Genomic DNA, 13,494 nt, shown 5'->3' with positions numbered 1-13,494 from the left:
TTTAATTAGTAGGTACAAAGCTAGGCTGCTTGCAAAAGGCTATGCCTAGACATATGGCATAGATTATGAAGAAACCTTTAGTCCAGTTGCTAGGATGGTAACTGTCAGATGTGTGATTTCTTTGGCAACAGCCAAAGGTTGGAGGTTGCAGCAAATGGATGTGGAGAACGCCTTCTTGCATGGTGATTTGCATGAAGAAGTGTATATGGATCAACCAGTAGGTTATGAAGATTTAGAGCATCCCACGTATTTGTGCAGGTTAAAGAAGGCACTCTATGGGCTCAAGAAAGCACCTAGAGCATGGCCTGACAAGATCAGAGAGTATCTTGTCAATATTGGCTTTTATGTTTGTGATGCTGATCACTCACTTTATGTGAGAAAGGGAGATGCACGTTTGGTCATCATAGTCATCTATATAACCATTGATAAAGAAACCATTTCCACTTGTAGAATGCATAGATAAGTGAGAGAATGCCCAATCTACATCTGTATAACCCAAATTTTGAAGTGAATGTAGAGAATCAGAGTATTGTTGGTGCCAATAAACCAACCCAGAATCTTTAATGCATTTCAGATACTTCAAAACTCGTTTAGCTACATTGCAATGTTTAAGAATGGAGAGCTAATATGTTGTCCAAGAAAATTTGCCGCAAGAAGAATTTCAAGGCGAGAATTTAATCCAACAAATCGAAGACATCCAACAAGATTAGCATAAGGTTAATGTAGTGCTAATTTTCCATCATTCTATAAAAAGTGAGTTTTTGGTAGAGCTCACAAGAGAAGGAGTACTAGCAAGATGTGCAAAACCTAAACCAAACTTCTAAATAAAATATTCAATAGTGAACTTTGTTTGACATAGTAATAAAATAGCCTTTTCTTGATAGTGTTGAATATGGATACAAGACATGAGTGTATGTCTCCAAGGTCAACTATGTCAAATGCAAAAGATTAAACCGTCTTTACTTGTTAAAGGAAGTTGAGATTGCTAGAAAAAAGTGTGGTATCATCCACATATAGAGAAAGAATAACAAAACTATCATTGCAACACTTGACATATAAGTTAGGACCTAAAAAACAAGAGAAAAAACCTTGTTTTGTAAGGAGGAGATCAATCTTTTGATACCAAGCTCAGGAAGATTTTTTGAGACCATAGAGTGCCTGATGAAGTTTGCAAGAAAGATTTTCCTTATTTTTAACTACAAATCGTTGTGGTTGCTCCATGTATATCTCTTCCTTTAAAGCATCATTAAGAAAAGAAATTCTCACATTCATTTAGTGAGCCTCCAAATATCGAACCCAACAACAAAAACTAACAAGACCCAAATACTAGTAATATGAATTGAGTACTGACATTGTATCATCAACAACCTCTAGTGACCACGTCGATGTAGCATCCTCTTGAGACTAGGTGCTTCCCATAAGTTGCTCATTGAAAATAGCATCATGACTTATGATTATCTTCTTAGAAGATGGATCATAAAACTTGTATCCCTTAGAAAAATTTGAATATCTAATCAAAATAAATTTCAAACCAAGACGATCAAGTTTTTCACGTGTCTCTTTGGGTACATGAATATAATCAATACATCCAAGAGTCTAAAAATATAAAACAAGAGTTTCACCTGTCCAAGTAGTAATTGATAGTTTACTAGAAGGAGCCCTTATAGGAAGATGATTTTGCACAAATACTATTGTTAAGACTGCTTCTTCAGCCTAGAAACATTGAGATAAGGCAAAATGAATGAGCATGCATCACATGGCATTGAGAATAGTCTTATTTTAATGTTCACCAATACCATTCTATTAAGGAGAGTAAGGAATTGTATATTCATGATGAATACCCTTATTATTAAAATAATCATCAAAATCATTTGAAATGTATTCTTCACCATTATCACTGCAACATTTCTTGATGCGATGTGACTAGTATGAAGTTTTCTATAGCTTTTTGATATTGCTTAAAAGATAATAAACCTTCTCATTTGTGTCACAAGAGACAAAAAGTGGTATATATTGAGAAGTCATTAATAAAAGTCATGAAATACCACTATTTATATTTTGATGGAGGAAAAGGTCCACAAATATCAATGTGAATAAGGTCACAAGAAAATCTCTAGAATTAGTTATTGTGGAAATGGAAAGGATTTGTGAAAATGCTTTCCAAGTCCACAACATTCACAAATACCTATATGAGGATGAGCTTTGAATTCCATACCTTGAATAAGGTCATGCCAATAAAGATCAAGAAGCTTAGAAAAATCAAAGTGCAGAAAGTGATGATGCCATATTTTTCTTCTAAGATTGCCATGAGAGCTATAACAACATTTCCAACATCTTCATTTAAAGATAACTCAAAAAGATTACTATTTCCAAGAGCAACAACTATGGTTTGGACATCTTTTTCAATGTGACACTTGGTATGGCCAAACTGACAAAGAGACCAAGATCCATAGTCTTGTAATTGAAAAAAGGTTTCTTTGTAGATCTAAGACATGTAAAACTCCACACAAAATTCTTGTTGAAGAAAGAGTATTGAGATATAAATCACCTATATCTTTGACTTGATAGGTTGTGTCATTAGTAAGATAAACCAATTTCTTAACAAGAACAGAATGATAATTATGTAATCATTTTGGGACCAATATGTCATGTTTCCCATAGCACTAGTATCAATAATAAAAACAAATCAAACACGAATATGAAGTATAATTTCTAGAGAGATAGAATAACTTACACAATTTGCTTCTTCAATAGTGTCGTTATGTGTAGCAACATATGCTCTATTAAGATGTGAATCAAAATGCCTCTTGAAACATAGATGGATTGGATGATCACTCTTTTTGCAATAGTCACAAGGAGAATAACCTCTAGATAAATGTGGTTTTTTATTTGTAATACCATGTTCTTCATCATATTGTTTTGCCCAACAATCATCTATAGTGTGACCATTTCTATTAGGAAATTTGAGATGAGAGAACTTACCAGCACGATGACTCCTACGTGTATAGCATGGAAAGGGATACCTTTGAGCAAGTAAAGCTTGGTCAAAATTTTCTAATTGGTGTCCTCTTGTGAGATCATAATGTTTCTTTATTGATGTGTTGTCGTTCATGTTGTTGTGAATATTCAATCAAAGATATACAAGCTTGCTCAAAATTGATTCCATCTTTGTTAGATAATATGGTTGCAATATTATCATAAGCAGGATCCTTTACAATGTCATGAAGCTGTGTTACCAATTGCTTTCATGAAATAGAATTACTAGCACTAGTAGAAAGTTGATTGATAATGTTCTTGAATGATTTGATATGTATTATCATATAAGTTTTGATATAATATTGTAACTCAAGCAACTGACTACATAGATAAAGTATTTATTTAAGAGATTTCTTCTCTCAAAATTTGCTATCAAATACTCCCATATAGCTTGTGAGGTTGAAAGATTACACACATTAAGTATAAGAGATTCTTGAAGAGCAGAAAGAATATACCAATGAGCTGCTTTCTCATGTATGACCCGCTCATTATAAACAGTTTGCCATTCTTCAAAGATAGGTCCTTCAGTTACAAGAGTATTATCATGAGCCTAGTCAATTGGTTGAGGTTGACATTCATAACTACGAAGAACAATATCATGCAAGTCATCACCTTCAAGAATTATCACCATCTTTACTTTTCACCCAAGGAATCCTTGTCCTTGAAAGTGAGGGATGGAACCTTGTCTAAAAGAAAATCTGTTGATGATTATAGAATTTGACATAGCTAGCTAAGAGAATATGTACAATATGAGATCGCAGAATCTACACACCATATACAAAACCACAACGAAAGTGCAACATAACAAATCATATGTAGAAGTTATGATGTGAGGAGAGACATTTAGTTCAAAAAGCATACTCCAAAAGAAAGAGACCCAAGATAGACAAAACATAAGCAAGAATAAAGTGACCCAAAATAGACAAAACACTTGAGAGAAGAAATAGGTCCAACATAGATGAGAAATATGAACAACACACAAAATATTATTGCTTTACTTTTTTTCCAAGAATAGATGATGATCTGGCTAATTTTGGTAGAAATGTAGAAATGCAAGAGTGAGTAATTGTGACGAAATCTGAGTCATACAAGTCTGCACAAAAAGTAATTGTCCTATTTATTTTCCTATTTCAAGTCCATTTACCTCAAATCAAATAACTTTTGACACAGAACACCGAATTGAGCATAGATTTGATGGGAAGAAAGCTTGTGAGTCCTATCACATCAGAAAAACTAGGTTTCTTGAGAAAGGCGTTTCCTTTAGAGTTTCCCAAAAAGAAAATCTTAGGGTGTCCAAGAAAAGCATATCTACAATTCATCATATCTGCAATCTAAATGATGATCGAGTGAATTTCTTCTATGCTTAAAATTCATAACATACACAATACATCAAATTTAAGTATAAAAAGAACATGAATCAAGAATAGAAGATATACTACATAGGTATACTTCTCTATTGTCTTCTTTAAGAAATTGGTTGTAGTTGATCATGATAGCTCTCTGATACCATGTTGAGGTGTAGAGAGAGAAGATATGTAGAGATTTGTTAGAGAGAGAAGAGACCCATCGTATACACTCCCAACAAATACTATATCATATTGATCAAAATCTACATATATATAGGTGAGACCTAGTCTAGATAGGGTGAGTTTTATATAGCTCCAATAAACCTTTAGATGTATAGTCTTATCATTTCGGAGTTTCAATACTAGATCTATGGTCACAATCTTTAAGTTTATTGAAGCTTTGTTAGTGTTGTGTTACCCATATGATTTGGATGTGCTTTCTTATGAGACTAGTCATAGGTTTTGCTATGAAAGAATAATCTTTGATGAAGGTTCTATACCATCTTGGTAGTCTCTAGAAATCCACTAATTTCTTTTACTATATTATGGATTTGCCAATCTAAAATACCCTTGAACTTTGCAAGGCCAACTAGTATCCCTTCAATAAGATAATGGGCCCTAAGTATTGGATTTAATGCATGTCAAACATGAAATTATCTTCTTGGCATAGAGCTAATTCTATCAAAGAGTTTGGAGTAGAAAAGTCAATTGGACATTATTATCTTTTTGTGATTTGGAACATACCAATAAGTCATCAAGAATACTAGCATGAGTTCATTAAGACATGGATCAAATTTATCCTTCATTAGTTGGTTGAATGTTATTGGGGCATTGCTTGATCCAAAGGGTGTGATCAAGAACTCTTAATAACCAATAGGACATGCAAAAGGTGATATTGGATATCTTTCTCTTTGATCATGATTTGATTGTACCCTAATCTCAAGTCTATCTTAGAAAAGACTTGGGCTTCATGTTGTTGGAGGTCTAGAAGCTTATGAGTTTTGAGTGTAAGATAATTTTTCTTGATAATCATTTCCTTTAAACTCCAAACTAGAATCAAATGATCCATCCTTACTCTTTTGAAAAATGATAGGTTCTTCCCAAGGTGATCTGCTTAGGTAGTTGACATCATTAATCAACTAGCTCTCTTAATTTCTCTTTGGGTTTGAGAGTATCATGTACAAAAATTAATAATTCTTTCTAAATGTGGGTTCAACTATAGGATCAAATCTATTTTCTAATCAACTTTATTTTTAAGAGATAAATTTTTTAGCTCTTTAGGAAATAAATAATAAAATTCCTTGATCCAAAAATATGCTCTAACTTCCTTAGGTTTTTACAAAAATTTTCAACATGTTCGATCTTGCCTTCCATGTCTTGGATATACCTTGTAAGCATTGGAAGATAACTTCCTTCTCACTATATAGGATTCAAGCATTGTTTTTCTTAAAGCCAATAAATGCCATGCTAGTTGTAGAACTTGGAAGTTAGGTTTTATTTTCGCCTATCTAACTCAAAGTAAATTTTTCCTAGAGTGTTACTAGTGGTGATTTCTTTCTTGATAGTGAAAACTCAAAACTTCCTAGAGCATTACTAGGGTGATTTCTTTTCCACTAGTCAATTTTGAAATCATTTTCTTTGTGGGTGTAGTATCGAGATCTAGCTTATCTACTACATCTTGAGCGAGAAAAGAATGATTGCTTCCATAGTAAGTGAATATTATAAAGAATTTGCCCTAGTAAGGTATTGGTATCTAGATGAGTAACCATTGGTGGTTGGCTTCCTTGTTCTCAATTGCCACATGAATGGCCCACCATTCAATTATTCTATTAAGATATCCACTTATTAAACTAGATCTCGTATCATTGAGCTCACTTGATCTTTGGACATTCTTCCCCTCGCTCTTCCTCATAACTAGTGCTAATTTTAACCCCTCTACTCTCATGCTAAGGATTTTGTGAATGGTTTTAGTAGTCCACTCTTAGGTATCTAGTCTTTTTGCACTACAAGAATTACGTATTATCTACCCCTCTTTTATCTTGGATCATTACAAAGGATGACATACTAGTCTTGACATTGGTGGCTTGCTTATGTGCTTTGAAATTTTTTTCCCATAGTTTTTATCCTTTTTATGGTATCTCAAACCAATCCTAGTGATTTATTTGGCTAGGGGTTTGGATCAAATGAATGTATCCTCAAGATTTTTTGCTTGATCTATTGATCACATCTAACAAAGTTACATTTTTTGAGGTAAACCCTTGAAGTTGTAATAGTAAACTCAATAGAAAATAAAGTATTTTCAATAAGGAAACATGCATGGAAAATAGGAGGAAATAATTATAGATGCTATGTTTCCAACATTGAAGAGTTTTTGGAGGACTTTTATACATATGAGTATATACAAGGATATAGCACAATTTGTGGTGTCATGTAATGCTTGCCAAGTGTTCTCTACTATGAGACATAGAGATGGATTGCAACCAACTTACTCACTGTCCATACACCACAAATAATTGGTTGATTTAGTGGCAATGCCTACAAGTCTCTGGTAGATGCAACATCTTGTACTCACATAATAGGAGGATCTAACAAACTAGGTGGAGGGAAGAGCTCTCTATATGAAGACTACACAAACTATGTGTAGATTTCTCTTAGAAGATGGGTTTTGCCAATATGGATATATTGACAAGATTACAACTAATAAAGGGAAACTGGCTACACATGAGACTCATAGATTCTTCTCATAATGGAGTTAACTTGGCACTAACTATAATATACAATTCAAAAGGTAATGGAAAGAGAAAAAGGGGACACCCACTTATCGCTAAGACATTAGAAAAATCATGCAAAGCAAGGTAAAAGAACGGCTAAGGATGCTACTGGCATTTACATTATGGGCTAATATGACAATGCATAGTGAACCTACCTTATCCACCTCCAAATTCAATTTTGATTTGATAGCATTGTTTGGATTACTCTCTTTTCCAAGAGAATGGACGACTACTAGTCAAACTTTTCATAACTATCTTTATTTTGCTTTGCAGCATTCACAGTCTCTAGATCCTTCAATGAGATTAACTACTCACTTAGCTTGGTATCTGATGTATATGCATAGACATTCACATATAATGATTAGAAGTCGATACCAAAGCTCTGAATGAATGTGAATTTGACTATTGATCCTTAAAAATTGGATATATTGTACTTTCATGCCCTTTGTTTACCTAGCCAAATACCTTGTCTTGGTGGAGTGGATGTGTTGTTTGCAAATTTTACAAAATCCTCCCAAAACTTTTGTACGAAAATCCTTATCTATGGATTGGTTTCGTAATCACCAAGCCTTTAAGAGGGATCCTCTTCATTGATACAATGCCATTCAAATGTAACATTTGATTATTCATAATGATATCTGTTTGTGTAGTGCCATTCAGATGGTTGTTTTGTGTTGTGTGTGATGGTTATTTTATGATGCGGTCATGGTGGTTGGAGATTCAACATTGTTCAAGAAGATGTCTTTTTCAAGATTTGTGGTGGTGATGATGCTGAATAGATAGTTTAAGATGCAAAGATACAAAAACTCTTATATTCATTCACAATTTATCATGCGTTTATCTTTCCAAGTTGAGATACTGAATAAAGATGTTTTTCTTTCATTGCAAATCTTTATTAGATACAAGTTATAAGTTGGGGTTGTGCTTGGATGATATTTCTTGAAGATACTAAAGAACATCAAGATGAGCTATATTTTAAACTTTTATTCTCTTTTTCCTAGGTCGTGAGGATGCTCCTTGATTAAGTGTGGGGATATTTTGAGGGTTGAAATGAATTGATTTTTTGTTTGATTTTTGTTGTTTTTGTAGACTGAATGGTCGATCTTTGATGGATTTTGAATGATGTTTAGTTGTTTTGAAAGTGTTTGGGAGTGTTTTGGATGATATGGATTATGTTTTAGCAGCTCATGATATTTTATAATGGAGATATGATGTTCTGACATGTTATGTTGATGTCATGTTTGTGTCTGATTGGTTCGCATTGAGTCTGTTGACCTTCAATTTTACTCTATTTTTCTTCTATATGAGGGGTTGAAATAATGATTGATGAAGTTTGAGAGTGTTTGAAAGCTTATTTACTAATTTTTGATGGTTTGGAATGATTTAAGTGAGCTGATGTCTTCTGTAGACCCTCTCTTGAGTTTCTGTAAAGCCTTTGTTTTTGTTCTATTGTATTTTATATGTCTCTGTAAGTGTGATGATGGATGAATGTGTAGCTTGGAAAAGTTTTCCAATCTTGGGAAGAGATGAATATAAATTTAAATTAGCTCAAAGAAGTGAAAGAAATAGTTGTTGAAGACTTGAAGTAAAGACTGAAGTGACAGTGACACTGATGAGCTACAAAGAGACACTGTAGTTGCTTTGGTGACCTTTCAATTCAGACATACCTCTTGTGAGGGGTATCCATGACCTAAGAAGGGTTATGAATTATTATTCTTGATTATCTCCTTGTACAATTGAGAGAGAGCATATATGAGAGAAAGTGTGTGTGTGAGAGTGAGAGATAACCAAATCTATGAAAAACAATGTATCAATGAGTGAGAGATTGTGAGTTAAGCTATGGAACCTCTGAAGAAGAATACTATGTTATGATTTCCATTCAAAGTTGTATATTCTCTTGTGTCTTTGTGACACCTTGATGAATTCTATGAAGAATGTGAACAACATAATCAATTTTGTTCAAGTTAAAGCTATGGGAGAATTGTTTCTATGAAGTTGCATGAATATTTCTTATTATTAGTGTTCTTTTTCTTGTTGTGGACATATTAAATATGAAAAAGATGGTTGTTGATGATGCAAGATAGATTTTCTTGTAGTAGAATCCCCATTTTTCTTGGTGTGCCTCTTGGGGCTCCAAGATCTGACAATTTTAAGTGGCCATGAAAGATATTCAAATTACTTAAAAAGATCCATTTTTGTAGTAGTTGCAGATTTCTTATAAATTTGTCAAGTGTCGCGGATGGAAGTAGGATAAGTTTCTAGCTATTCAAGACTTCAAGATGGATGTGTAGTTTAGAAGGTTAGATCATGACAAACATGTGAAAAGGCATGGGCCTTGGGACCAAAAGTCCCAAAAAGGATTTCATGTGAAGGTGGGAGGGAGTGTTTTAAAAATTTTTAATGATCAGCAGACGCCCCTATGCCATGAGAATTGATGAGAAGGAGGGGTTGGAGGCTACAAAGAAGCCGATACTCTTACCATGTCAGCTGATTTCTTTAAATTTTCGTTGGCTATTGCCGATCTCCATGTAAATAATGGCTGCCTAGATGTAGAGATGTAGATTTAGTCTTTGTTTCTCCACTCTCTTTCCTACAAGAGACCATTCATGCTAGCAAAAGAAAGAGAAGAACTAGATGAAGAATGCTTGTCCGACATGTATATGAATTGATACAAGATCATGAGGATTCTGAGAATTGATGTTCTTCTTGCCTAGAGATTGATGACGGGCCTAATGGTTGTCCACACATTCAATTTTCATGACCTGAAACATGCAATTTAGTAATATATATTTTTAATAAATAAATTTTACTTTGTTTTTGATAATTTATGATAAAAATGAAGTATGTACACTATAAAAATTTGTATGAACCTTGTTTGAAATGTATTTGAGGATTGCAAGTGATAATATGTGGAACCCATACTATGGTCGTTCTTAATAATTTAAAATCCGAAATGTGATATTTAAGTGAAAAATAGGGGCTTTTTTTAATGAAAATTTTATGTTTTTTAAGGGTAAAATAAAAGATAATGATGAATCTAAGTAGTCCTAATAATCTTATATTAGAAAATAAAAAAGTAAAAGTAATTATTGATAATAAATAGAAATTTTTTGAAACAAATGGAAAAAAATATTTTTTATGTGTTAAAAAAGTACAAAAATCTATAAATATATCCATGGATTTATGGTGGGTCTAAGGCATAAGGTTTAGTCTCACCTTATTACTATTTCCATATTATAGCGTGTGCTTTATTGCTTTAAAAAAATGACATGAAACATTCTTTACACCTACCACCATAAGCATAACATTAAACGCTAGGGAGAGAGGGAATTTTATGAGTGCTAAATGTAGGCTGAAATTTGGTTTTTATGATGCACTTTACATATAGGACACATTTATTTTAAAAAATTAAAGGGTTCACTAGCACGAGTATACACACTCTTGTTTTCTATTTAACGAAGACAATATGTTAGTATGAAAGCCATAAAGAGAATTGTTTGTGCACTGTTACAATGTTTTTTTGAATAAATAAAATGGTTGAGCACGATAGATCATCCACTCTTACATTGCATTCATTACATGGTATTAGAAGTATATATCCTAGATACATAGCACCTACCTTTATGAATGTTGACCCACATTGAGGGTGACGAGGCCCAAGCTGTAGGGTTAATAGATTCATTTCTTTGGGAACTTATAAAGTGAGGATATAAGCTATATCTTGAAAAAATCAATTAAAAGATAGGAATATGTATTGCATGTGTTATATGTTTGAACGACATATCTTGGGGCCAATCCTTGAGGTGTAGGAGAGTTGTATAGGAGCTATGGTAGTCAACCGAGGGGTTCTTCCTGTGCCATTATGTTTGGGTACTCCTCCTTGTGAGGAGTTGTGAAGGGATCCATTGGACTATAATGATACAAACATGTGTTTAGGTTAGATCAGTGTATGTAGTCTCAAGATACTTCTAGCGGTGAGACTGTGGGGTATTTTGGTTGAGCATAGAGGCTCGGTTAGAGTCTTAGAGCTAGTATTTGACCCATTTCTGGTCCCAATAATACCTATTTACTGTGTTTTTTCATGCATTATAACCATACATTACTTCAAATGAAATCATCTTAATGCATTCATGCCATGAATAATTGTATGCAGATTCAGTTAAGGCTAAATATCTAGTCTAGTTTTTTTATTTTTCATGTCAATATATTCTAAGCATGTATTCTAAAATCTAGTTCACTCTCTTTATCTCTCCATTAGTCTATGGATAAAATACAATACTCATCCTTAATTCAATTCCAATGGCTTTAAATTGGCTTTCCAAAAGTTAGATGTAAAATTTGAATCTCTATTAGACACAATACTTTTAGATATACCATGCAAATGATATATATTTTTCATAAAAATTTTAGCTACATTCAAAGCTATATTAGTGTTTTTCATAGGAAAGAAATGTGCCATTTTTGTGATTATATCCACTACCATAAAGATAATGTCATATCCTCCCCTACCAACATGTAGCTCACTAATAAAATCCATAGATATTGATTCCCACTTTTGTTAATACATATCCAATGGTTGCATTTCACCAAGCATACATTTTTGTTCAAATTTCACTTATTTTCACTACAAAAATTTCTTCAGATACATTTTAATGTCCTTCATCTATGGCCAAAAGAATGAGTTTTTGACTTTATTGTAAGTCTTTTAAAATCCACGATAAGCAAAGAAAGGTAAATTGTGGCATTTCTTGAGATTTTCATTCTTGAATTTTGAAGCAGTAGAGGAATACACAAATGATTCAAATAATAAAGATTTTCCTTATGCATATGAGACTTTCCATCATATATTTCTCCCAAATTTTTATTTAAAAACAACAAAATTTTAGAGTGCATGGGATAATCCTATACTTCAAGTCATACATCATCAATCAAATCAATCCATATAATAAATAAAATATTACATAGAGGTCTATGTCTTAAAGCATCAACAACTTTATTTTCCTTTCCACATACATGTTTAATATCAAAGTTATATTCACATAGTAACTGCAACCATCTCTTTTATCTATTATTTAACAAAGACTGAGTGAAATTATATTTTAAACTTTGATGATTAGTTCAATCAATTCAAATTTGACACCAAGTAACAAATGTCTCCAAGTAACAAATTTTTATAAAATTTTTGAAGACTCATATCTCCAAAACAGTGAAGAATTGGACCGAGTGGGTGACATGATAAAATATTCTCCTCCATCTCCTCTTCAAACTTTGTGAGAAGAACATTGAATGAATTATGCTCCGTTTGATCAAAATTAGCTTCTAAATAAAGTCTTATGCCTAAAAGTTAGAAAAAAATTTATTAAAAATTTACCATCACCAAAATTTTTCAATACACTTAAAATGACCTAAAAACCATTTCAAGATACTATCTACACACATGTTTAAAAAAAAGTTCAATATGACTTTGTTAGGGCATATTACAAATAGGGCAAGGACCTACCAAAATATTGGAGAGCTTCTACAGCATTCAAGGTGAAACAATGGCCCAACTACAAGTAGCTTTGAGAGTTCGCCCTAGGTGCCGAAGTCCACTACCCAACAATCCTACAGCCCTTTTAACTAGGACACAATGCGGATGAGCAGGTGGGTATTGCCTACATTGTTCCATGACATGGTTTGGAGTCTTTCTAAAATAACACTTGAGATTCACAATCCTCCCCTTTTGTCTAGTATATTGCTATTACGTGCAATGCTCTCATGTTATAAACAATGATAAACTAGTTCCCATAAGAAAATGTATTATCTTCATGATAGTGCTAATCAAAGTATCCTAAGGGATACACACCAATGATCATATATTGAACTTGACATTCTGGCCCAACCATCTACACAATGAGTATGATCAAAGTACACCCATGCATTATCCCTAAATCAAGACCTTTTGTAGACTTTTAAAATAAATAGCATTTGTTCTTAAATCCTTCTTGTCCAAGAAATTTGCTTCAATGAAAAAAGGAAAACATATAACATTGTTGTAGCTGTATTATGTTGTCATAACCATCACCAACTCATGTACCTTGTTTGGCCTTTCCTTGTGAGATTATCCACTTGAGACTATTTGGTAGTCAAAACAAATACTCTTAGTGACCAATATTGATAAAAACTTTTGGATCTCACTCTGTTTTACAAGACTCGGCTCATTTCTTCAAGAAAGTGATTGAGATCTTTGTTAGTTGTGAGTCATGTTCCTTGGTAAGAGATTGGAATAATAATTGATGTGCAGCCATCATTGGAAATTTATGAGAACCCTCCTTCTCAATCTTCAACACTGCGCTTACAAG

The sequence above is a fragment of the Lygodium microphyllum genome, chromosome 3 (assembly GCF_053477565.2).
Source record: "Lygodium microphyllum isolate KBCC chromosome 3, Lygodium_microphyllum_v1.1.10, whole genome shotgun sequence".
In the NCBI taxonomy this organism is placed as follows: Eukaryota; Viridiplantae; Streptophyta; class Polypodiopsida; order Schizaeales; family Lygodiaceae; genus Lygodium; species Lygodium microphyllum.
This window is presented reverse-complemented; position numbering follows the sequence as displayed.